The sequence below is a fragment of the Molossus molossus genome, unplaced genomic scaffold (genome assembly GCF_014108415.1).
Source record: "Molossus molossus isolate mMolMol1 unplaced genomic scaffold, mMolMol1.p scaffold_m16_p_12, whole genome shotgun sequence".
Taxonomy (NCBI): domain Eukaryota; kingdom Metazoa; phylum Chordata; class Mammalia; order Chiroptera; family Molossidae; genus Molossus; species Molossus molossus.
The window spans coordinates 3,057,388-3,083,371 of NW_023425347.1; positions in this window are offsets into that span (position 1 = coordinate 3,057,388).

The window sequence follows — 25,984 nt, forward strand, 5'->3', positions numbered from 1 at the left end:
GTGTGGCTGCTCTCTAGGGTATGAGCTTGCATGAGGGGGCAGTGCCAGTTGAAGGCCCCCACAGGCCACTTGGCCAAACAAAACTCAGGCAGAAGCAGCAACACCATGGAGTAGCTGAGCTGAGCTCTTGCCCCCAACTATTTAAGATATATTTTGAAATATGCTGCGCATTGTTTCAAAGAACTAATGCAAAGGGCTTCTCTGTCCCCTGACAAAGATCAACAACAGGACAGCTACCTACCAACCAAAACAGCTCGGGGAGACCTCTGGAGTCCACTTTGGATGTTGTAGTGACACCCTGGAACTGGGACTGAGGGAACTGCTCCGGAAGAGAGGGAAGGCAACCACACTTTGCCTGCACCATCCCGTCCCCCAAGCTGGTGGTGTGCAGCACGGAGAAGCAACCTCCGGCCAGAAAGAGTTCTCCCCGGGGAAGGAAGAGTGGGCGAGCGGCCAGCTTCTCCAGCTACTCAGGGCACGGCCAAGGGCCCCACTGAGGTTTCACCCCACCCAGACTGGCAAAGCTGAGATATCTCGAGCTGACTAGAAGCAAGAAGAAAAAGCAGAGACTATGGTTAGCAGAACAGCAGAGGAAGCAACTGTGGTTCCCAGAGACCTGCCCTACACACAGACTCAGCAGATTCCCACAAAGCCAATGGCTAGCACGGCCACCGCAGACCCTCTGCAGATCTCACCAGCTTGTGCCCACAGTTGTTCATATTTTCTGATGTCAGCCACCTGTGTCCTTCCCTACTTCCTGCCCCCTTACCTCCCATGGAGCCCGAGATCCTCACCACCAGCAGCCACCCAAGGTCTCTGCAGCTGCCGATGTCCTTCCCCACCCCCACCAGAGCCCAGGAGTCTGGCCAGCAGTCAGGTCAGGCTTCTGCAGCTGCACAAATGTAAGACACCTCCACACCAGGCCCGTGCACAGCACTAGCCCCCCCAGCATGCACCTGCACACCAGCAGCCAGGCACCCTCATCCGTCCCTACTGCAGCACTCAGCACAGGGTGGGACGGGGAGGAGATTTCACAGCCACGAGAGCACACAGACAGCCAGGCTCCCCACAGTTGCTAGTAAGCCCAGATCAGGCTCCGCCTTCTGTCACTGGCTAGCACCACCACACCGCCCTATACCTAGTTTTCTAGTTATTTATCTGCATGTCTTCCACAGAATCCCTGTCACTGCCTTCCACTGTGGTGTGTGTCTGGGAGAACAGTGTGTAGCCCCAGGAGAACACACTTAAAGCCAGGTTCATTGAGCTGCCAGGGAACCCATAGTGGTCTCTGGATCTTGCCACCTGACCTGGAACCAACCACTCTGAGTGTGTCTGCCACAGGCCCCAGCACTGCAGAGGCACTTGCAGCAGCCTCTGCAGTCAGTGTGTGCACATCCCTGGCTCCACCCACCACTGCTGCCCTTTCTGGTCTGTAGCTATTGACTTGCAGGCCCACTAGGACCCCAGCAGCTCTTGCAACAACGGCAAACTCCCCACAGTGCTCTCTAAGGATCACACAGTTGTTGATGCTGTGAACCCCAGTGGCCTGAGTAGAAGAGAGATCATGTCCCACCCACACCCAGTGACACCACGTGACCACACATTTGGCACCCTGCACTAGTAGAGGGAGGGTCACAACATGATCCAACATGCCTTCATCCACAGGTGAAAAGCTCCCCTTATTTAAATCAGCCATAAAGCCTGAAAGAAGTGACTACTTCCTCAAATGTACAGAAACATAAACAAGGAATACAGTAAATCTCCAGTAACTAGCCCTAAGAAATGGAGTTCTAGGAATTTCCAGACAAAAAATTCAAAATAATTGTTCTATAGATATTAGGGTTTGTCCAATGACACGGGCTTGTGAAAGAATTCACAACAGAGAGAAGAGGGACAAAAAAGGAGGCAGTTTATTTACTTTCCCCATAGTCAGAGAAAGGGCCGGGTGCCAGGTGGCTCAGGGCAACAAAAGATGCTCTTAATTGGGGATTTTTAGGGAGAAGATCATGTTGAAGTTGAACAGATGACAGGGTGGCCATGAGAAGCTGCAGTTTGTTTGTTTTCTAGGAGACAGTCTGCAGATGCACAGGGAGGCGTCTTTATCATCTTCTCTAGCCTACAAAACATGCTTTGGAGCAAAGAGAGTTAATGAAAGTGTAGAAGGGGGAATCTCATCTGAAGGAGTTTTGATGAGTTTGAAAAGGGGAGACTTGTTTGAAGGGGAGGGGGAGGGAAAGTTTCTATTCCTCAGAGGCTCTTTGATGTGAATCATCCTGGAGCTTCTAAAACAGCTGGGGAGGGGGGAGCACAGCCCTTAGCTATTTACTGCTTGAGTAGGAAGGTGTCTTGAAGTTAGAGAGGCCAGCAAGCTCTGCATTTAATTACCAGGTGCTTCTCATAAATTGTGGAAGAATCATAACAAAAAAAGGCCTGATTTCTTTCCTTACAACAGATGTTTAGGGATCTACCAGAGAGCACAGATAAACAGGTTAATCATATCAGGAAAGCAATACAGTATTATAACAAAATGAGTTCAACAAAGAGAAAACAGAAATAAGAAGCAAACAGAAATTTTGGAGCTGAAGAACAAAGTGTCTGAACTGATGTATTCAATAGAGAGCTTCAACAGCAACTGTGAGCAAGGAGAAGAGAGAAGCATTGAGCTAAAACACAGATCAACTGAAATGATACAATTAGAAAAGCAAAAGGAATAAAAAGGAATAAAGGAAACCTGTGGGAACTATGGGACACCATTAAAAGAAATAACATATGCATCGTTGGAAGCCGAAGAGGAAGACAGAAAGAAAGGGGTAGAAAGCTTATTTAAAAGTACTAATAGCTAAAAACTGCCCAAACATGAGGAGAAATTTGGACATCCAAGTTTATGCAAATAATGTCACCCCAAAGTTTCAATTCAAAATAATCATCTCTAAGAAATATTATAATAAAGCTGTCTGAGGCCAAAGACAAATAAAGAATTTTGAAAGCAACAAGAGAAAAAATCCTCATGAGAAAATGTCCGAAAAGGCTATAAACAGATTTCTCAGCAGAGATTGCAGACAAAGAGAAAATAAAATGATACATTCAAATTGCTAAATGAAAGAAACTGCCAGCCCAGAATACCCAGCCAGCAAAGTTGTTCTTTACAGCTGAATGCAGTGTAGACTTTTAGTAATAAAAGCTAAGGTAATTCATCACAAACTAAACTTCCTTATAAGAAATACTAAAAGGAGTTCTTCAAGCTGAAACAAAAGAATGCTAATTAGTCATAAAAATTATACAACACACTGATAAAGGAGGTTGTTATAGTCATAATGAGAATACCCCACAGTATATTGTAATTTGGTGGTGTGTTAACTACTTAAACCTATAGTATGTTCATAGATATACAATATAAAATGATGTAATTTTTGGCATCAAAACCATAAAAGGGAGGATAAAAGAATTATTGTTTGAGATTGAAGTTATATTTCACAGTGTAAAATAGACTAAAAATATATGTATAATACTTTATATAAGTCACATGGGAATCTTAATTAAAAATCTACAAAAATACACAAGGTATATGCCTTACGGGGTTGATATCCAAAATGTATAAAGAACTCATACAGCTAAATGACAATAAAACACAAATAATACAATTAAAATGGGCAGAGAAACTAAATAAACCATTTACCAAAGAAGACATTCAAATGGCCAACACATAAAAGGTACTTGGTAAGTATTAGAAAAATGCAAATCAAAAGCACAAAGAGGTAACAAGTCATTGGGAGGATATAAAGAAAAGGAAACTCTTGGACACCCTTGGTGGGGATGCAAATTGATACAGGCACTGTGAACAACAGTATGGAGATTCTTTAAAATATTTTTAAAAGATGATTCAGTAATCCCATTTCTGGGTATAGTCATTCCTCAGTATCTCTGGGGGATTGGTTCCAGAACCCCAGTGTATACGGAAACCCATGGACACTCAGGCCCCTTACAGAAACTGGCGCGGTCTTTGCATAGGGCCTACACCGGGACATGCCTACATACCCCTTCATCCTTATGGATTTGGTGTACTGCTCGGCACATGGCAAAGTGAAGTTTTGCTTTTTGGAACTTTCTGGGACTTTTTTCAAATATTTTTGATCTGCAGTTGTTGAATCTGCGAATGCAAAACCTACAGATGTGGATGAACAAATATGTATCCACAGAAACTGAAATCAGGCTCTCCTACATTCACTGCAGCATTACTCAGGCAGCCAAGATATGCAATTGATCTGATGATAAATGGAAGACTATAGATGTGATGTATGTGATGTATATAGAGAGATATTACATCTATCTATCCACACATACACAATGGAATATTATTCGCCCATGAGAAAAAAGAAAATAATGTCATTTGGGATGAGTTACAAGAATCTTGAGAGAACTATGCTAAATAAAAAAAGTCTGACAGAAAAAGACAAATAGTATATGATATTACTTTAGATATGTAAGTAGAATCTTAAAAAGCAAAACTCAGAAACTGAGTATTGTAGTGGTTACCAAGGGCTGTGGAGTGGAGAAAATGAAGAGAATTGATCAAAGGGTCCAAAATTTCAATTATAAGGTTAATGAGTTCTGGGGATGTCATGTACAGCATGGTTATTATAATCAATAATACTGTATTATACACTTGAATGTTACTAAGAGAGTAAATCTTAGATGTCCTTATTATAAAAACTGGTAATTACATGATGAGATAAACCTGTTAGCCAAGGCTATGGTGGTAATCATTTTGCAATATAGAAATTTATCCATCAACATGTACACTGTACACTGGAAACTTACACAAGGTTATATGTCAATTATATCTCAACAATACTTGAAAATACAAAAATAAATACAAAGAATGTAAGCCCATCGATTCCAAGAACACACACACACACACACACACACACTTGACCGTTGTTAGTTGTCTTTACATTCTACCAGCTGAAGCCAGCTGATGCCTCCCAAGGGCTTTTCCCTACTCCAGTGATTCACCACAGGGGCCCTGAGGACTTGGCCAGGAACGCGGAGCACGTCTGTCTGTGATAAAGGCCAGCAGAGCAGTCTTAGCTACCATTTAGGGACAGCATGCTCTGTGCTTTACCCTTGGTGGCAGTGGGCTCCCTTGATTCTCACGATGATTCTGAAAGGTAGCAGTGTCCTCAAACACGGAGGCTGAGAGACTCCAGGCGCTTGCTCCACTTCAAGTTCTGCTGTGTCAGAACCCGGAAGGCCTGCCTGCGCAGCGCCTGCTCTTCACGCTGCATTAGACCGCTGGCGAGGGGGAAAACATAATTAGGAAAATCTCTGTGCTATTTGAATTTCTCTTGTCATGGTCTTTTTCCCTTTTTTAGGGAAAAATGTCTGCTTTTCTTAAAATTAATTACTTCCACTCACAAATGACAGCGTAAGCACATTTCACAAGAGTGTTTAAGTCTCACATGTTTATTTTCTAGGGGAAAATTCAGAATGAGCGGATTATTTGTTACACACACAAGATTGTGCTGTTACCTATAATCAAGGCAGAGTCTTCTCAGCAAAATGACAGTGATTACATTTTTCAATAAGAAAGTCCCCTGGGGTGCTAGCAAATGCTCCTTAATTGTTCCTCTACTATTTCACTTAAAATATTCTCTCTCGAATTACAATGATGTGTGTGACTTTCATCTCAAAGCTTACCAGTTTTGTGACAGTGAGGCTGTCCGCTCACTTTTGTAGGCCCTGGCCCATGGGATCCTGCGCTCCTCCCAAGAGGACGGGGTCTAGGCTGGCTCCAGAGGTAGGCGGCATCCAGCCGCAGGCAGAGGAGGGAGGAGTTGTGCAATGGGACTAACGGGAACACAGCCCCGCCCTGGGAAGTCGAAGGGCATTTCAGGGAAGTGAAAAATCAGACATCCTGGCAGAAGGACTCAGGTCTTCCTGGGAGACAGCCAGCTCTCGGTAAGTGAGGAATTCTCGATTTGAGCATGGGCAGCTGCCTTTGTTGTCACTGGCCCTGTGGGACAAGGTGTCTGTCGTAGAGAGAGAGTGACCCTATCTTTCCGAACAGACCAGAGCTCACCACTGCTGCTGTAGGACACCCTGGTGCGTGTTGGCTTATTTACTTTATTTTCCTTCAGTATCTCAGAGTGGAGGGGCCTCGGGGGCAGGGGGCAGATCTCTGTGTGCCCAGACTCGCAAGGTGCCAGTCTCCCCCAGGAGTGCGTGCACATCCTCGCCGAGGGGCTGTTCTTCAGGTGTTCCAAGGGGCACTGTCTACCGGAGTGCCCACCACTGGCTGGCCAGCTTGCTGCCTGCTGGTTCCTGACCTTTCTCGCCACCCTCCTCCTTTGCCTCTGATGACAGCAGTTTACCCAGTGAAGGTAGTTGTCCATTCGCTCAGCATTCGGGCTTTTTAATGCATTCATATGCACCATCTATCTAGCATCTGTTGTCTGTCTGTCTATCTATCTATCTGATGCATCTATATCTATATCTATCTATCTATCTATCTATCTATCTATCTATCTATCTATCATCATCATCTATCTATCATTTATCTATCTACCTTAAACATTCTGTCAGCATTGTAGGAGGCAGCACAGGTGGTGATAAGATCTTAACTCTGGTATGAAACAGGCCTGGCTTCCATCCTGGCCCTTTAGCTGCATAGCCTTGAGGAAACTACTTGCCTTGTATAAAGTCCGTTTTCCTGCAGTGGAGATAATAACACGTTTTTGCGGGACCACTGTGAGGAACGGCTAAAAAGGGGGATGTGCAAGCTGTACTTTCCTTCTCCCCAGACTTTGGTAAATGTCTCTCCTTCCCCTTCATCATTAATTATCTCAAGCACAACAGTCCAAATAAACTTTGGTTGTAGACAAATAGCAAATACATTTTCAAAGTTTGGAGAGCAATAAACAAATTTAAGAAAGCATGCTACAAGTTTCCAAAGACCACTGTCGCCCTGGCCAGTTTGGCTCAGCGGTTAGAGCGTCGGCCTGCGGTCCGGAGAGACCCGGGTTCGGTTCCCGCTAAGGGCACGTACTTCGGTTGCAGTTTGTCCCCGGCCCTGGTTGGTCGAGCGGGTGGCAGCCACTCGATGTGTCCCTTCACGTCGATGTTTCTCTCTCTCTCTCTCTCCCTTCCTCTCTCTCTCTCCCACTCTATCTCTACAAAAAATGGAAAAATATCCTCGGGTGAGGATAAAAAAAAAAAAAAAAATCAAAGACCACTGTCAAACAGGGATGCACAATCCATTAGAATGAAGCCCACATCTCCTCCAGGTGGGCCTTGGAAGGAGGCAGAACCCCTTAGTTTATGAAACTTGAGCCCATTTGTATTTTGAAAAAGAGAAAAAGTCAGTCTTTCTACTTTATAATATGCCTCATACATTTTCCACTTGAAATCTCACTTATACCAACAGATAAATGTTTCTTTGCAGCTCTCTAAAAAATAATTTACATTTAAATAATGCAGGTTTCTCTAAACCCAGTTCTCCACTAACATAAATAATTTCCTTTAACGATACAATGGAAAAAATGGAGCTTATACTATCTAGTACTTGACATGAAGCCAATTATAAAATTAGGGACTAATTAACATAGTTAAAATGACCTTTTGATAGGGGAAGGGCATGTAATAGAAATAGAAATACAGCTGTTTAATGATTATTCACCTTAGTAGCTATAGATATCAGGTTCTTACAGTCCCCGGGAACCTGTAAAACAGGGCTGTAGAAAGATAAGATGCCGCAAGGCCAGGAGGGCCCATTGCTAAGAAGAGAAGATACATTTGAGAGCAGACCAAGGACAGGGCACACTATGATTGGTTGCTATGCCTGGACCCTGAGCCCTCTGGGAGTTTGCCTCAGGAATGCTGACCAGTCTCCAGTCCCAGGAATGGACTGAGCTGTTTTTAACATCATAGAAGATCAACCTTATTGTAGGACTTGGAGCTCCTGAAGGCAGACACATCGACTGCAGAGCCCCTACTACCCCTCTCGCCCCGTCCTCAGCTGCACATAGCCCTTCTCCCTCACTCCTGTATGACCCCCTCTGCCCCCCCAGCTGCACATAGCCCTTCTCCCTCACTCCTGTATGACCCCCTCTGCCCCCCCCAGCTGCACATAGCCCTTCTCCCTCACTCCTGTATGACCCCCTCTGCCCCCCCAGCTGCACATAGCCCTTCTCCCTCACTCCTGTATGACCCCTCTCTGCCCCCCCAGCTGCCATACCATTCTCCCTCACTCCTGTATGACCTCTCCTCTGCCCCCCCCAGCTGCACATAGCCCTTCTCCCTCACTCCTGTATGACCCCTCTCTGCCCCCCCACCAGCTGCACATAGCCCTTCTCCCTCACTCCTGTATGACCCCTCTCTGGCCCCCCCAGCTGCACATAGCCCTTCTCCCTCACTCCTGTATGACCCCCTCTGCCCCCCCAGCTGCACATAGCCCTTCTCCCTCACTCCTGGATGACCCCTCTCTGCCCCCCCCAGCTGTCAAGCCTTCTCCTCCTGTATGACCCCCCTCTGCCCCGTCCCCAGCTGCACATAGCCCTTCTCCCTCACTCCTGTATGACCCCCTCTCTGCCCCCCCAGCTGCACATAGCCCTTCTCCCTCACTCCTGTATGACCCCTCTGCCCCGTCCCCAGCTGCACATAGCCCTCTCCCTCACTCCTGTATGACCCTCCTCTGCCCCCCAGCTGCACATAGGCCCTTCTCCCTCACGCCTGTAGGACCACCTCTGCCCCCCAGCTGACATAGCCTTCTCCTCATCCTGTATGAACCCCTCTGCCCCCAGCCAGCTTCACATAGCCCGTATTCCCTCACTCCTGTATGACCCCCTCTGCCCCCCCAGATGCACATAGCCCTTCTCCCTCACTCCTGTATGACCCCCCTCTGCCCCCCCAGCTGCACATAGCCCTTCTCCCTCACTCCTGTATGACCCCTCTGCCCCGTCCCCAGCTGCACATAGCCCTTCTCCCTCACTCCTGTATGACCCCCTCTGCCCCCCCAGCTGCACATAGCCCTTCTCCCTCACTCCTGTATGACCCCCTCTGCCCCCCCAGCTGCACATAGCCCTTCTCCCTCACTCCTGTATGACCCCCCTCTGCCCCCCCCAGCTGCACATAGCCCTTCTCCCTCACTCCTGTATGACCCCCTCTGCCCCCACAGCTGCAACATAGCCTGTCTCCCTCACTCCTGTTATGACCCCCTCTCTGCCCCCCCAGCTGCACATAGCCCTTCTCCCTCACTCCTGTATGACCCCCTCTCTGCCCCGTCCCCAGCTGCACATAGCCCTTCTCCCTCACTCCTGTATGACCCCCTCTCTGCCCCCCCAGCTGCACATAGCCCTTCTCCCTCACTCCTGTATGACCCCCTCTCTGCCCCCCCCGCTCACATAGCCCTTCTCCCTCCTCCTGTAGGAACCCCCCTCTGCCCCGTCCCAGCTGAACATAGCCCTTCCTCCCTCACTCCTGATATGACCCCCTCTGCCCCCCCAGCTGCACATAGCCCTTCTCCTCACTCCTGTATGAACCCCCCTCTGTGCCCCCCACTGCACATAGCCCTTCTTCTCCCATCACTCCTGTATGACCCCTCTGCCCCGTCCCCAGCTGCACATAGCCCTTCTCCCTCACTCCTGTATGACCCCCTCTGCCCCCCCAGCTGCACATAGCCCTTCTCCCTCACTCCTGTATGACCCCCTCTCTGCCCCCCCATCTGCACATAGCCCTTCTCCCTCACTCCTGTATGACCCCCTCTCTGCCCCCCCCAGCTGCACATAGCCCTTCTCCCTCACTCCTGTATGACCCCCTCTGCCCCTCCAGCTGCACATAGCCCTTCTCCCTCACTCCTGTATGACCCCTCTCTGCCCCCCCAGCTGCACATAGCCCTTCTCCCTCACTCCTGTATGACCCCCCTCTGCCCCCCCCAGCTGCACATAGCCCTTCTCCCTCACTCCTGTATGACCCCCTGTGGCCCCCCAGCTGCACATAGCCCTTCTCCCTCACTCCTGTATGACCTCTCTCTGCCCCCCCAGCTGCACATAGCCCTTCTCCCTCACTCCTGTATGATTCTCTCTGCCCCCCCAGCTGCACATAGCCCTTCTCCCTCACTCCTATATGATCCTCTCTTTGCCCCCCCCCAGCTGCACATAGCCCTTCTCCCTCACTCCTGTATGATCCTCTCTGCCCCCCCAGCTGCACATAGCCCTTCTCCCTCACTCCTGTATGATCCTCTCTGCCCCCCCAGCTGCACATAGCCCTTCTCCCTCACTCCTATATGATCCTCTCTTTGCCCCCCCAGCACATAGCCCTTCTCCCTCACTCCTGTATGACCCCCTGTGCCCCCCCAGCTGCACATAGCCCTTCTCCCTCACTCCTGTATGATCCTCTCTTTGCCCCCCCAGCACATAGCCCTTCTCCCTCACTCCTGTATGACCCCTCTGCCCCCCAGCTGCACATAGCCCTTCTCCCTCACTCCTGTATGACCCCCTCTCTGCCCCCCCAGCTGCACATAGCCCTTCTCCCTCACTCCTGTATGACCCCTCTCTGCCCCCCCCAGCTGCACATAGCCCTTCTCCCTCACTCCTGTATGACCCCTCTGCCCTCCAGCTGCACATAGCCCTTCTACTCTCACTCCTGTATGAAACCCCTCTCTGCCCCCCCAGCTGCACAATAGCACCTTCTCCCTCACTCCTGTATGACCCTCTCTGCCCCCCCGCTGCACATAGCCCTTCTCCCTCACTCCTGTATGACCCCCTCTCTGCCCCCCCCAGCTGCACATAGCCCTTCTCCCTCACTCCTGTATGACCTCTCTCTGCCCCCCCAGCTGCACATAGCCCTTCTCCCTCACTCCTGTATGATCCTCTCTGCCCCCCCAGCTGCACATAGCCCTTCTCCCTCACTCCTATATGATCCTCTCTTTGCCCCCCCAGCACATAGCCCTTCTCCCTCACTCCTGTATGATCCTCTCTGCCCCCCCCAGCTGCACATAGCCCTTCTCCCTCACTCCTGTATGACCCCTCTCTGCCCCCCCCAGCTGCACATAGCCCTTCTCCCTCACTCCTGTATGGTCCCCTCTCTGCCCCCCAGCTGCACATAGCCCTTCTCCCTCACTCCTGTATGATCCCCTCTCTGCCCCCCAGCTGCACATAGCCCTTCTCCCTCACTCCTGTATGACCCCTCTCTGGCCCCCCAGCTGCACATAGCCCTTCTCCCTCACTCCTGTATGACCCCTCTCTGCCCCCCCAGCTGCACATAGCCCTTCCCCCTCACTCCTGTATGACCAGGGGCGGGGGTCAGAGCACCATGTCAGGCTGACCTCCTGCTCTCCCCATCCTGCCGGCATTATTGGAATAAACACTCATATATGCTTCAACCCTGTCTCTGCTTGATTTGGCTCAAGTGCTGCAGGCGGCCTCGGACCGGTTAGTGTCCAGCATCACTCTCACGTCCTGGATGGGGACAACTGCTCAGAATTAGCTTCATGGTAGGAAGGAGACTGGTAGTTACGAAGTGCACATTCGTCGGCAGCCCGATCGGGGACCTGCATTTCTGCCGTTCTGTCGCCTCTGTTCCCCTAGCCCTTCTGTGTTACAAACTCTTTAGAAGTGGAAGTGTTCTCGGCCTGGTTCCCTCCCGGTGGCTTCTACGTTGCATCACTGACCCTCCCACTAACCTACCTGTTCTTTGTCAGGACTTTTCACCTGGAGGAAAGTCAAGCAGAGAGCAGACCCCAGAGAGCACCCCTGGCGTCCACAAAGACATGTCTGGGAACAGCACCACACCCTCCGGTCTTACACCTGCTTGTACTGGTAACGCATTTACACGATCCAGAATTAAAATATATATAAGAAGGAATAAAATTAAAAATTCCCTTCCCGCTCTCCCCATGTTTCCTATTTGTTCAGTTTCCAGCACCTTCATCTGTTAACTACTGTTCATAGTTCACCCTTCTGGCAAAATTATATGTATGTTTGTTCACAGCTCTATAGGTTTGTACACACACACGTAAATACGCACACACACATAAATATACACACATCCTCAAATACACATATACACATCCATGATTAGTTTCTATTGCTACAATAGTAATGGTTTTGGAAAGTCACGTTTATCATTGCACAGGGTCAGCGGTCAGGAGTCTGGACGTGGCTGACCTGGTCCTGCCCTCAGGTCTCCCAAGGCCGGGTGCTCCTTCCAGGAGCTCAGGCCTCTGAGCGCGTGGCTGCAGGTGCAGTCCCATCCCTGTCCTCCCTGACACAGGCTGCGAGAGGCGTGCAGCCCAGCACCTGGCTCTGCCCGCGGCAGCTCCCCTTCTGACAGCTCGGCCGCCGCCAGCCGACGAGCCGTCTTCCTGCTCCCGGGATGCCTGTGGCCCTTTCAGCCTCCACCTGAGTAAGCCAGACCCACCAGGTGTCTGCCCTTCTGGTGGACTCACCATCAGCTGATTGGGGTTTCCGGTTTCCACCCTGACTGGCCAAAGGATTGGAAATCTCACTTCTGTTCTTCAACAACAATGAAGAAATATGACCAAACGTAATTAACACTCTGCTTATATCAATCCAAGAACCGAGGTCACGGGGCACACCACCACCTCGAAACCTGGAGAAGGAGTACAGAGAATCACAGCTTGCTGGGGGAAGAAGCTTCCAGAGGAGCAGTATACATGGAAATTAAGCAGAAGAAAAGAAAAAAGAAAAATTTCACTAGGAACCAATAGAACAGAAAATTAGTAGAGAAAATCAACAAAACCAAAGGCTATTTTGTTGAAAGCATTAATACAATGGATACATTTCTAGCTATAGTAAGAGTAAAAGAGAAAAGACAAAAATCTCAAATATCAGAAATTTAAAAGAGGGCATGGAGGGAGAGGGAGGGGGAGGGAGAGAGAGAGAGAGAGGGAGTGAGAGAGTTTGTTCAAGGCTTTATGATTTTATATCTTTGTCCATTTGGAAATTATCTTACTGGGTGGTGTACAGTACAGATCCAAATTTTCTTTTTTTTCTAGATGGCAGCCATTGGTTTCAAAACCATTTATTGAATATCCTTAAGATACCACCCTTATCACATGTAATTTCCAGTATGTATAAATGTCAGTTTCTGGATTTTCTTTTTAGTCCCATTGGTATGTCGTCCATGTGTTTAATCATTGAGTATTCAGATCACATTTGACCTCTGGTAGAGCAAGTTCTTTCTGCATGGTCCTTCTTTTTCCGTTTTCCTTGTTTTTCATTTTTCACATGAATTTTAGAATTACCTTGTACATTAAAAACATTGATAATATTTGAGTTCCTACTGCTATGAAGTTGAATATTCCTTTTCAACATTATGGCATACCTATCCACTTGATCAAGCCAAACCTTATTTTGTTGCCTTTGGTAGCATCTTAAACTTGTTGTTTTTATTATTAGGTCTTTGTTATTACTATTTTTTTTTAATCCTCACCCGAGGATATTTTTCCATTTATCTTCAGACAGAGTGAAAGGGAGAGAGAGAGACACATCGATTAGTTGCCTCCCCCATGACCTGGACAAGGTCCGGGGACCGAACCAAATCCAAGGTACGTGCCCTTGACCGGAATCGAACCTGTGACTCTTTGGTCCATGGGCTGATGCTCTCACCGCTGAACCAAACCAGCCAGGGCTGTTATTTCTTATTAGGTTTACTCCTAGCTAGTTTATTTGTTTGCTGCTATTATAAACTTTTCCACGTTTACATTTTCAACAGGATCTTTTTTGTATCTGTGACAGCTATTGATTTAGGTATACTAATATTTTATCCTACTGTTTTTCTGAACTATAGTATGATCTGTCATAACATTGGTTGGCTTATAGATTTTCTCGGTTCTAAAATCATAGAATCTCTTATACCACAACAATCTTTTTTTTTCTTAAAAAAAGTTTATTACCTCTAAAACAGTGGTTATCAATTCCATTAGAATTGATGCTCCCTTTATATAACAAATGTTTTATAAAACCCTCTTTAGAATTTTGAAACTATATTGGTGATTTACCTTTTCTCATGATTTTGCAAAAGTTCAATATTATGTCCTCATTTTAACATGAAAGAGAAATACAGGGGAAGTAATAAAATAGTCTGTGTTTTAATATGGAAATAATAATGAAAATAATGAATTTGTCAGATGTTTGTACCTAATTTAATAAGTAAGAGCATCAAACAATATTTAGATGAAATCTGCTTACAGGGATCTGAGCCTCACTGCTCAGCATGTATGTTCCAGACATTTTCCAGCTTCGATGCGCATACTTTGGGTCTCCATGCGAATTGGGAGCAGGTGGTTCTTGCCTCGTCTGAAATCTCACCGAGTGAGTCACCAGCTGCAGCACCCGCCACGTCTGCCGCGGCGAGGACAGCGTGTCACCAGTCCCAGCCCACGTGGCTCTTGCTGTCTCGGCCGTGCAGACCGACATTCAGACACATGCAAGATGCTTAGTCATCCCCTGTATCTAATGTCAACTCTAAAGAAGCTATTGACAATATTCAGTTTAATATTTTTCTTTTCAATTCCAATGTATTTATTATAATTAGGTATATAAATATGAACATTTCATTCTGTCTTCTAATGGCATGGTGTCTACACATTTGCATATAGAATACAAACATTGTTTAAGTGTAAAATTTCATTATAGTGTGGACACTAAGTGACTGAAATTTTCTTTTGAAATTTTGTGAGAAGCCCCACCAGTGTGGCTCAGTGGTTGCGCATCGACCCATGCACCAAGAGGTCGCCGGTTTGATTCCCAGTCAGGGCACATGCCCAGGTTGTGGGCCCGACCCCCATTGGGGACATGCAGGAGAAGGCTGATCGATGGTCTCTCTCATCAATGTGTCCATCTCCTTCTTCCTTCTCTCTAAAATCAATAAAGAAAAAAATTTTAAAAAATATAAAAGAAATTTTGTGAGGGGGTGGATTACCATGGAGTAAGCAGAGCTGACTCCACCTTGAAGCGCCACCAACTCAGCGTCCGAGTGAAGGACCCAGCCTTCGACTGGCTCCTGTGCCCCAAGGGGACGCTGGACTGACGAGGCGATGGGCTAATCACAGAATTCCCATCCATCCTTCCCCCAGAGCTGGGCGTCTTGCATTCTTCTCTTAGCTCACCTTGGTGCCAGTCTCCTGGGGCCTGGTCACCTTGTGTCCTCTGACACCCATGCATTTCATTTCTCAGGGGTGAGATAAGCGGGGATCTACAGGTGAACCAGGTGCGGATCTGAATACGCTGCTGCCACCAGGGACCGTGTTCCTGCAGGTAAGCTCCCTGTTACCTTATTAACCGGCAAGTTGGAATTGTCTGCCTCGTCGTTGGCCACTTGGTCCCTTTGGCATTTGGGGTCCGCTTTGCATATATGGCCTTTTCAAGGGCAATCACCAATGAGTTTTATTCCAGGACAGGTTAGGTGGCCGTGCACCTAACCTATTATTTTCATTTTTACAGTGGGAGGGGTTTTCCCATTAACCTATCTTAGATTTCCTAATATTGAGCACAATTGCCTGTTGTTTCCTGGTAAAACCTTATGTAGGCAACGCCTCATGGGTTACAAACAGGGCAGAGGTGAGAGCCGGAGGCTCCCTTACTCCAGCACACCTGCCTCAGGACATGCAACTCACATCTGTGGTCAATTTACAAACACCAGCCAATCCTAGGACTTGGCTGTCAAAACCACAAATGTTGCAGAGGTTGATCTGTCTGGTGGGATGACCACAGATAAAAATAATCTTGCAGAGAGTGAGAATGTCTTTATGCACTTCTCTCAAGTTCCCTGAGATAACTTCTCTGAGGTTGTGTTTTCGAGGGAGCTTTTATCTTTTCCCTCTTACGAACTCCTCACTAGTTGTGACTTCCCTGGAAAATGCCAGCCAGGAGAGTGCGGAGCAAACTCCAGCCCCGCCCGTCGGAGGCACGTCTCCCTGCACGCGGCCTAGGCCAGAGACAGGCAGTGAGCCAACCAACCAGACCACTGGCGCATTTCCAGATGCTCTTTCAGGCAACTGATTGACATTCATGGCAACCTCGGCACGTTGCCCATTTTGCACCTGAACTTCAGGGTTGTTTTGAGCTCAAACATACGGTTTTGAAAAGGCAGAGCTAGGCCGGGCCTGCAGCCAAAGCCCCTCACTCAAGAAGCAATCAGGAGTGTACACTTTGTTCCACTGTTGGAGCGTAGCTATGGCACAGAATGTGCTGAGGGTGTTTGCTGAGTGAACAGCTGTACGTCGGGGCTCCTAGAAGCTGCAGGGGCCTCCTTGGCAGTGAGAAGGGAGTTTGTGGGACCCCAGCTGAGCGCGTACTGGGCAGAAGGGGAGAGAGCAGACCAAGGGCTGGGTGGCGCTGCCTTTCCAAAGTCGGGCTGCCACTCCCCACCCCGTGGGTCCTGGGAAGCTTCCCGTGTGGCTCTAGCCAGACTGAATATACATTTAATTTTGCTATTGTATTATGTACCTTTGTATTTTTCTTTTTACTTAGAAGTAATTTTTTTTTTTTTTTAATCCTCACCCGAAGACATTTTTTGTTCAGATAGAGCGGGAGGGAGAGAGAGGAAGAGAGAGAGAGAGAGAAACATCGATGTGAAGGGACACATCGAGTGGCTGCCACCCGCATGACCAACCAGGGCCGGGGACAAACTGCAACCGAGGTACATGCCCTTAGCGGGAACCAAACCCAGGTCTCTTGTACCGCAGGCCGACGCTCCAACCGCTGAGCCAAACCGGCCAGGGCTAGAAGTAATTTTAATTCACAAAAATATTGCAAAGTAATATAAACACCATCCATATTCATTTTACTCAGGTTTAACTCTTGTTCATAATTTATTTCATTTATGTTACCTCTCCCTCTCTGTGTATGTATGTGTATACATATGTCTGAGTGTACATATGTGTGTATATGTGTCTGTATGTACATATGCATGTGCATTGGTCTTGTGTACATGTCTCTGAATACACATGTGTGTATACATGTGTCTGTGTACACACATCTGCATGTATATGTGTACATGTGTCTGTGTGTACATGTCTGTGTACATGTGTGTATACATATGTCTGTGTGTACATATGTATGCATATATGTATACACACAGACACATACAGTTTTTTATGAACAATCTGCATGTAAATGATATCATGACCCTTTACATCTAAATATTTCACTGTGTATTTTCTAAAAATAGCAATGTTCTCTTATGTAACCATAGCACAATTAACAGCCTCAGTAAATTCAACAAGTTTAACCCCAGTATAATATTTTAGGGAATACATTGTTCATAGTCCCATTTCCTCCCTTGGCCCAAAGTGATCTTTAAAACATGCCCTTCCCTTTGCTGTCGTGTCTCTTTAGCCCCTTCTAACCTTTACTACCTCCTCAGCCTTTCTCTTTTTCTTTACAGATTGACTCTTTTGAAGAAACTCACTTTTTGTTGGAACGGCCCTCGGTTCAGGCTGCGTGAAGAGCCTTCCTGATCTGAGCCAGGCTTGCTCTCCGGCCTGGACACGCCTGAGCCCCCGGTGACTCCGAGCGTAAGGAGGCCCGTAGTACACCACAACTACATTTTTAAAGGAAATGAAGTAAAATAATATTTAAGAGCCAAGGTGGAAAGAGTCCATCTTGCTGTAGGTGCCCCATTTTTTTTAAACAGCAAGGTCCTTCCTGAATTCCTTTCCAAAACCTGACTTCACAGTTTGTACGAGTGAAACCCCACTTTGCCGGGACCCCCGTCCCCTCGCGATTCCCAGGCTCTGGCTCATCGCTGGCAGGGCTCGGGACTCCTGAGCTCTTTGCGCCAAGCCTGACATCAGAGTGACCCACCGCACCTGGGCTCCCTGGCCTCTTGCTCAGGAGATTTCCCTCCTGGTATCTGCCCAGTTCCCAAGGCAGGCTGACTCCCACCCCAAACCTCCTTATCCTTCCTCCATAAAACCTCTCCCCTTCCCCTCAGTCGGATGGACGACTGCTTCCTCTCTGCTCTCTGTACACTGTATTACCCTTAATTCACGTTTATTTCCTCTACTAGAGCTGGAGTTTGTTAGAATAAGAGACGTGCATAATTTATCTCTGCAGTGTTGGCACACAGGAGTGTGTTAATAAATGCAGGTACTAATGCGTGAATGAATAAAGCTGCGTCGATGACGTCAAGGACCAAGTTCGCCGTTTGGCCCGGGCCGGTGTCCTTTATGTACTGACAGCAGGGAGTGATCAGATCAGATCAAGTGCTCCGGGAAGATAGTGCTTTCGGGGCCAAAACAGGGAATCACTGAGAAAGTCAGTTTAGTCCCACCTGCAAAGATTGCTGAAGTTACGATTACTGCTCTCACGTAATTTTACGGTTTCAATCGTTTTTTTGTTTGGTGATAAAAGCTTTTCATTCATTTATTTTTCTAAGAAAGCTCATTACATATTCAGTACTTACCTTCCTCTCTGGAAATATCATCGAAAGACACTTACTGACCGGGAAATGCTCATGTTCTCTTGTACTTGCGTCTGACCCCTTATTCTAACACAACAACCAGGTTCTTTAATGAAGAAAATGTACTCATTTATAGAAACCTTAGCTAGAAAACAGATTAACTGTTTCAATCAGGCAGTTCTCTTCATTTTTCACTTTGAAGTCACCATATCTTCATGTTTCTTCAGGGTTCGAACCCTTTCACATTGCGCTCCCCTGCATGCTGCCAGCCTGCACCAGTCCTGCGGAGCATCTGGGGTTTGCAGTCGGGGGCTCCGTAACCCAGGACACAGGGCCTGCCCCGCACTGCTGATTAGCCAGATTCAGAAACGGCCCAACGAAGAAACAGACCGCTAAGGGCACGTGCCTTGGTTGCAGTTTGTCTCTGGCCCTGGTTGGGTCGTGTGGGTGGCAACCACTCGATGTGTCCCTTTAATATCAATGTCTCTCTCTCTCTCTCCCTCCTACTCTATCGAACAAAATATCGAAAAATGTCCTTGGGTGAGAATAAAAATAAAAAAGAAACGCAGACTTCTCCCTATTGGTCATTATTACACAGCAGTGCTTGAACTGCTTTTTAAATTTTCCTAAATATGTTCATTTATATTTATTTATTTTAAATCTTTACCCAAGGATATTTTTCCATTTATCTTCAGATAGAGTGGGAAGGAGAGAGAGACAGAGAGACAGAGAGACAGAGCAGGGTTGGGGGGAGAAACATGGATGTGAGAGAGACACATCGACTGGCTGCCTCCCTCATGACCCCAACCAGGGCCAAGGATGGACCACAACTGAGGTACTTTCCCTTGTCTGGAATCGAACCCATGACCCTTTGGTCTTCAAGCTGACGCTCTAACCACTGAGCAAAACCAACTAGGGCTGTTTATTTATCTTTTTAAGTACAATAATAGTTCACTCACTCCTATGAACATATATTTAGCACCATCTAAGCCCAAAGTGCTGGGCAATGGCCTATGCCCCAAAGAATAAAAAACAGTCAGTCTCTCCCCTTGCGGCGCTTGCTGTCTATTGAAGGGGACACCCATGTAATTCAATCATGTGCTTATCAATGTCCCAGCATTTGCTCTGTCCTGTAATTCCTCTTACAAGAAACTCCTTTCACCCTGGCCAGTTTGGCTCAGCGGTTAGAACATTGACCTGCGGTCCAGAGAGACCTGGGTTCGGTTCCCGCTAAGGGTACTACCTCGGTTTCAGTTTGTCCCCGGCCCCAGTTGGGATTGTGCAGGAGGCAGCCACTCAATGTGTCCCTTTCACGTTGATGTTTCTTTCTCTGTCTCTCTGTCTCTCTCTCTCTCCCCCTCCCTCCCTCCTACTCTATCTGAACAAAAATGGGGAAATATCCTTGGATGAGGATAAAAAAAAACAAAAACTCCTTTCCCCAAATATCCATCATTTAGTAAACCCATAAGATACTGACAAGTTTTCTCTGCTTGGATTGAGGTTTTTTTGAATGCATATTTTCTTTGGTCTAGTTAGATATTCCTTTCTCATTTTCCCATAAAACTTATGTGGACATCTATCTCAGCAACTACCTTACTATGTTAAATTTTCTGTTTATGGTCTTTTTCCCAATCAAACAAAGAGAAATGTCAGGAGACAATTGTTCTTTTCAGTTCCTCATCCCTTGTAATGACAGGGCACCCACTTGACACAATAAATATTTATTGGATGGATGGATGGATGGATGGAAAGGAGGATGGATGGATGGGTGGAAGGATGGCTGGATGGAAAGAGGGATGGATGGATAGATGGACGGATAGACGGATGGATGGGTGGATGGACAGATGGATGGGTGGGTGGGTGGGTGGATGGATGGAAAAAAGGATGGATGGATGGATGGGTGGATGGATGAATGGATGGGTGGATGAATGGAAAGGAGGATGGATGGATGGATGGATGGAAAGGAGAATGGGTGGATGGATGGATGGATGGATGGAAAGAAGAATGGATGGATAGATGGACGGATAGATGGATGGATGGGTGGATGGACAGATGGATGGGTGGGTGGGTGGGTGGGTGGAAAGGAGGATGGATGGATGGATGGATGGATGGAAAGGAGAATGGGTGGATGGATGGATGGATGGAAAGAAGAATGGATGGATAGATGGACGGATAGACGGATGGATGGGTGGATGGACAGATGGATGGGTGGGTGGGTGGATGAAAGGATAGATGGATGGATGGAAGGAAGGAAGGAAGGAAGGAAGGAAGGAAGGAAGGAAGGAAGGAAGGAAGGATAGATGAGGTGAGACCTAAGCTGAATCTTGAATGATGATGGAGGTAGTCTGCCAGCAAAGAGAGAAAGATGCAGGGCAGATGCTGAGGCTCCAACTTTTTATTATATCCTATAATCCTTATTTGTATGCACAGCTCCAAAATAATGATGATTACGCAAAATAGTTGATTCGCCTGCCTCCCATCCAAGGGGCTACCCTTTGGGAGAACCGTCTGTCTTTAGCACATTTCTCTGAAAGTTCTTGCTGCTGCCAAACTTTTGTTCTTTAAGGTTTGAATTAAATTTTGGAAACAGGTCAAAGATATTTCAAGCAGAAACTTTTAAAATAGATGAATGAATTCCTTAATGCTTAGAACTGTGTCTGGCACATAGTAGGTATTTAAAAATGCTTGTGGAATATATAAATGAAAAAAATTATTATTATTATTATTTTTTTATTTTATTTTTATTTTTTAATCCTCATCCGAGGACACTCTTCCATTTTTTTTGTACAGACAGAGCGGGAGGGAGAGAGGAAGAGAGAGAGAGGGAAACATCGACGTGAAAGGGACACATCGAGTGGTTGCCACCCGCACGACCAACCAGGGCCGGGGACAAACTGCAACCGAGGTACATGCCCTTAGCGGGAACCGAACCCGGGCCTCTCCAGACCGCAGGTGGACGCTCTAACCACTGAGCCAAACCGGCCAGGGCAAATTATTTTACTTCCAAATCAAACTTGGCTAAAAATAATTATGCTCTTGCCTGGCTAGTATGGCTCAGTGGTTGAGCATCGACCCATGCACCAAGAGGTCACCAGTTCGATTCCCAGTCAGGGCACATGCCTAGGCTATGGGCAAATCCCCAGTAGGGGGCACGCAGGAGGTGGCCAGTCACTGTTCTCTTTCATCAATGTTTCCATCTCTCTTTTTCCCTTCCTTTCTCTAAAAAGAAAAAAAAAATTATGCTCTTTTCTCACGTGACTCATAGGCTATGTCATGGAAAATCCCAAAGATATTTGAGGAAAGACAGTAACATCTGAATAAGACTATAGCCATCTAATCCCTGGAGTATTTATCCAGGGATGGTCTGGATAAATACTCATTAAAGAGATATTAATTTTTGTATACTGTAGTTACACATGTAGATAGATGTGTGGATATCTATTTTCAGTGAACACATGAATTCATCAGCACCACAGCACTGGATGGGAGGCTGAGATAGAAGTCAAGTGGCTTCCACTGCCTTTTCAGAAAATGATTTTGCTATATAAAATTTTTAAAAGTTGATTTTTTGTTTTTACTAAGAAGAGTCTAGAACAAGCAAGCAAGGACTCAGTGATTTTGCTGGTAAAGATGACTAAGTGAATAGCAAACACTGATTTTATTCTCCATCACTGTCCAGGAGAAATATATAACACCTTTCTTGATGCAAAGGGAGAATTGAGCTAAGAATGGACTACATTTTTTTTGACAATGAAGATGATAATTGTTCATGCTAAGTTATTACTGAGTGTAAGGAATGCTCAGACTCAGACATCTCTAGTCAATTTTACCCCCATATTTCTCTCAAAACCCATAACCAATCAATTAGTAAATTTTGTTAGTGCAATCTTAAAAACAAGTCAGGCCAATTTATTCTTCAGGAAGTCCAATCTCTCAACATTGCCATTTGGTTTTATGACTAGAAGTTAGAAAAATACTGCTTTAGAATAGATTTTTTCCTTTTAAATTTATTACATTTATTGTCATTTTTTTAAATGTTCTAAATAATCTTTATAACTTATTATCACTTCCATCTTCAAGTAGTAGTTGTGCTTAGCAAGTATGTACTCAATTGACCTTGTATTTATTTAAACTTTTTTTTTCATCACAAGAATATTCTTAGGTGATTTTTTAAAATCTTCACCCAAGGATATGTTTTTATTTATTTTAGAGAAGGAGGAAAGAGGAGAGAGAGAGAGAAACATTGAGGTGAGAGAGAAACAAACCTTGTCTATGTGCCAAAATGGGGTTGAAGCTGCAACCTTGGAATGTGTCCTGACCAGGAATTGAACCCACAACCTTTTGGTGTATGGGATGATGCTCCAACCACTGAGAAATCTAGCCAGATCCTAGGTGATTGTTAAAAGACATATTTAGTCTGTTAATTGATTTAAAGTCACATTCTCCCTCCCCACTTGTTACAGTGAGAAAAAACGTAAAAATACTGTGTTTTCCTCAATGCACAATAACAAAAGACAGAATAACTTAGAAACTCTGGCCCTTCAAATGTAAAAACTTCATTGGGTGCATTTTCTCAGATTTGATGATAGTTTTTTCATTCCTTGTCCTTTGTTTGGAGAAAAACTCATTATTTTCTATGTTGAAATTACTTGATTATTGTTTCAATAGAGTAAATATTTGTTTCACCATTTGCTGGTTCAAGTTGCCTCTCCCACTTAGAGGAGATGATACGTTTTTTGACTATTGTTTTTTTCCCTGCTTCTTAAGTAGCCATCTGTTTAGCTCCTGTGCAAAAAGGTAACACATTAAAAATAACTTATTTATTGTTAGTTATTGATCTAAACTCAGTGCTGTCTCAGTCCAATGCCTTCATGTGATTGGCCCACACCTACACCCAACCCATAGTTAACTTGTGCCCACAAAACACTGGGAATCTGGTGAAAATTTGAGTCTCTTGGTGTAGTTTATTTTGGAAATGGAAAGCAAGAGCCAGTCAAGATTAACTGGTGAGAGAAACTTTCTGTGTTGCCCAGCTGGTGTGGCTCAGCATTTGAGCGTCGACCCTGCACCAAGAGGTTGCTGGTTCGATTCCAGGTTGGGGCACATGCCCAGGTTGTGGGCCTGATCCCCAGTGGGGGGCATGCAGGAGGCAGCCAACTGTTGATCTCTCATCAATGTTTCTATCTCTCTCCCTCTCTCCCTTCCTTTCTTTCTGAAACAAATAAAGAAAAAAAAAAATTCTGTCTTCTTCAGAGAGGGTAGGTAGTTAATTTCAATATTACAAATGAGCAACAAGGAATTACTTCTTAATACAAAGGAACCATCATCTGTTAGAGGTATTTCTGCATGTTACTTGTGCACATGTTTTTGTACATATGTCTGATTTCCTCTCTGTTCTGTGTGCCTTCTATGAGTGGAGTGTTGATGTATTTGCTCATCCAACTTGATCTACAAGTCTAACATGCAGAAAATGTTCAACAACTATTGGTGAATTGAGGGAATAAAAACATGTATTAGTACAATTTCTTGGATGAAGGACAGGTTGGAAAGGTGGAGAATCTATAAAAATAAAGCAAAGATGCAGGAGAGATTCTTGGAAGGAGAAAATGTAGAATAAAAGAAAAAGGAAAGAATAATGAGGCTGAGAAAGTGGTTTGTTTTACTGGACTTTAAGCCCAATATATTCTATTTGAAATGGATAGACCCTTCATTTTTTACTTTATTATAAAACACAAAAAAAAGCATCAAATGTGCACCTGGAATGGCCATGGGGGAAACAGATCAGGAGCTCCACCGGGGCCACGCCTCTCCCTGGTCCCTGTCCTCCAGCCAGGGGTCCACGCACCTCAGGCCACAGGTGGACCCCCCAGTAGCCTTGGGGATAACTTGGCTCCTCTTTCAGGTAGTTCTACTCTCCTTTTCTCTTCCGTCAATGCTGATCCTTCACACTGCTCTTTGCCCTTCTCATTCACTGTTAACAGCTTTCTATTGCCCGGCACCTACTCTGCTTCAGTATCACATCGACAGCTGGCATGTTACCTCCACCTACTCCTCCAGGTCAACTTCCACACCTCAGTACGGCAGCAAAGTTCCTGGCTTAGCTTTGCTTAGCAGCAGTTTTTGGTGATTCTCATATTTCTTTTTTATTTATTTTAAATATGTTTTTATTGACTTTTTAGAGAGAGAAGAAGATAGAGAGATAGAAACATCCATGTGAGAGAGAAACACTGATCAGCTGCCTTCTTGCATGCCCCCTACTGGGGATCAAGACTGCAACCTGGGCATGTGCCCTGAATGGGAATCCAACTGGGACCTCCCAGTTCATAGAATGTGGCTTAATCTACTGAGCCACACCGGCTCAGAATCTCATATTTCTTTCTCTATTCCACTTTTGAGCAATTGATTTACTTCCTAAACAAATCACTCTGTGAGCACCCTTAAAAACCCCCCACAAGATAAAACTGTGGTAGAATCAAACCAGTGTAACAGTCCAGCTGTGTCGGTTACCTGTAGCCTCACCTGCCCTGGTGAATTCTGGTAGGTGGATGGCATGATGACCTGCCTGGAACCTTCACTCTGAGTGTGCAAGTGTAGAAGCAGGGGCTGAAGGGGGAGGGGAGTTGGAGGTATGAGGCCCCAGGACTAGAGAAGGGGCAGCAAGGGTTCAGGAACTGGCAAGGTGCAGAGAGGTGGGGTGGTGGTGACTAGTGCTGCACCCCAATGCAGGCAGCCAGCGTTGCCTCTCAGATGTGTCCCCTGTAATGAGCACACTTCATTTCTGTGAGTAAAGCTATTTCAGGAGCCTTCTAAAAATATCAGTTTCACAATTTGACATGCTTTGGGTGAATGGATTACTTGGGAGAAATACTGTATAGACCTTGAAGAAAGTGCATAGCCATGAGTTTGCAAAAATTCAACTGGAGGACTAGGAGTTTTGTAAGGCTCGGAACAGGTGGTTCAGAGATGGAAGGTGAGCAAATTAATTTAATGTAGATTTTCGAGGAACTGGGGGCCTTAAATGAAAGCTGGACTACACAGTCGTGAGCTCTCTTGGCATTTCCAGAATTTTCACAAAGTGGTAGAGTTTTACATGTAATGTTCTTTATGTTAAAGTGGATACGAGGCCTTGGAATTTGAGAAAACATTAGGGTCATTTAATCCAATGTTGTTGAGCACCATGGTCTCAGCCTATTACTGACTATAAAATGAGTTTAATAGGTTATCTAAATAAGTAATAGAACAAAACAGGAAATGTGGGAGTACATCCCACACAGTAAGTGTGAGCGCTGTTCGGAGAGACTTCAGTTTCCTTTATGTATGTACGCTTGTATATGCCTGTGCACTTGGGTCCACGTGTGTATATATATGAGATGAACAAAGCAAATTCTGAGCAAAGTGACAAACATTAAAAATCAGTATTTTGCTGAAAAAGATGATAAAATTTATTGGTACCATAAAAAATAAATGTCTGATTAACAGAAAAATTCTCTATTTTATTTTATTTCATTTTTTTTTGGTACATGCCCCTAATGGGAACTGAACCCGGGACTCTCTGATCTGC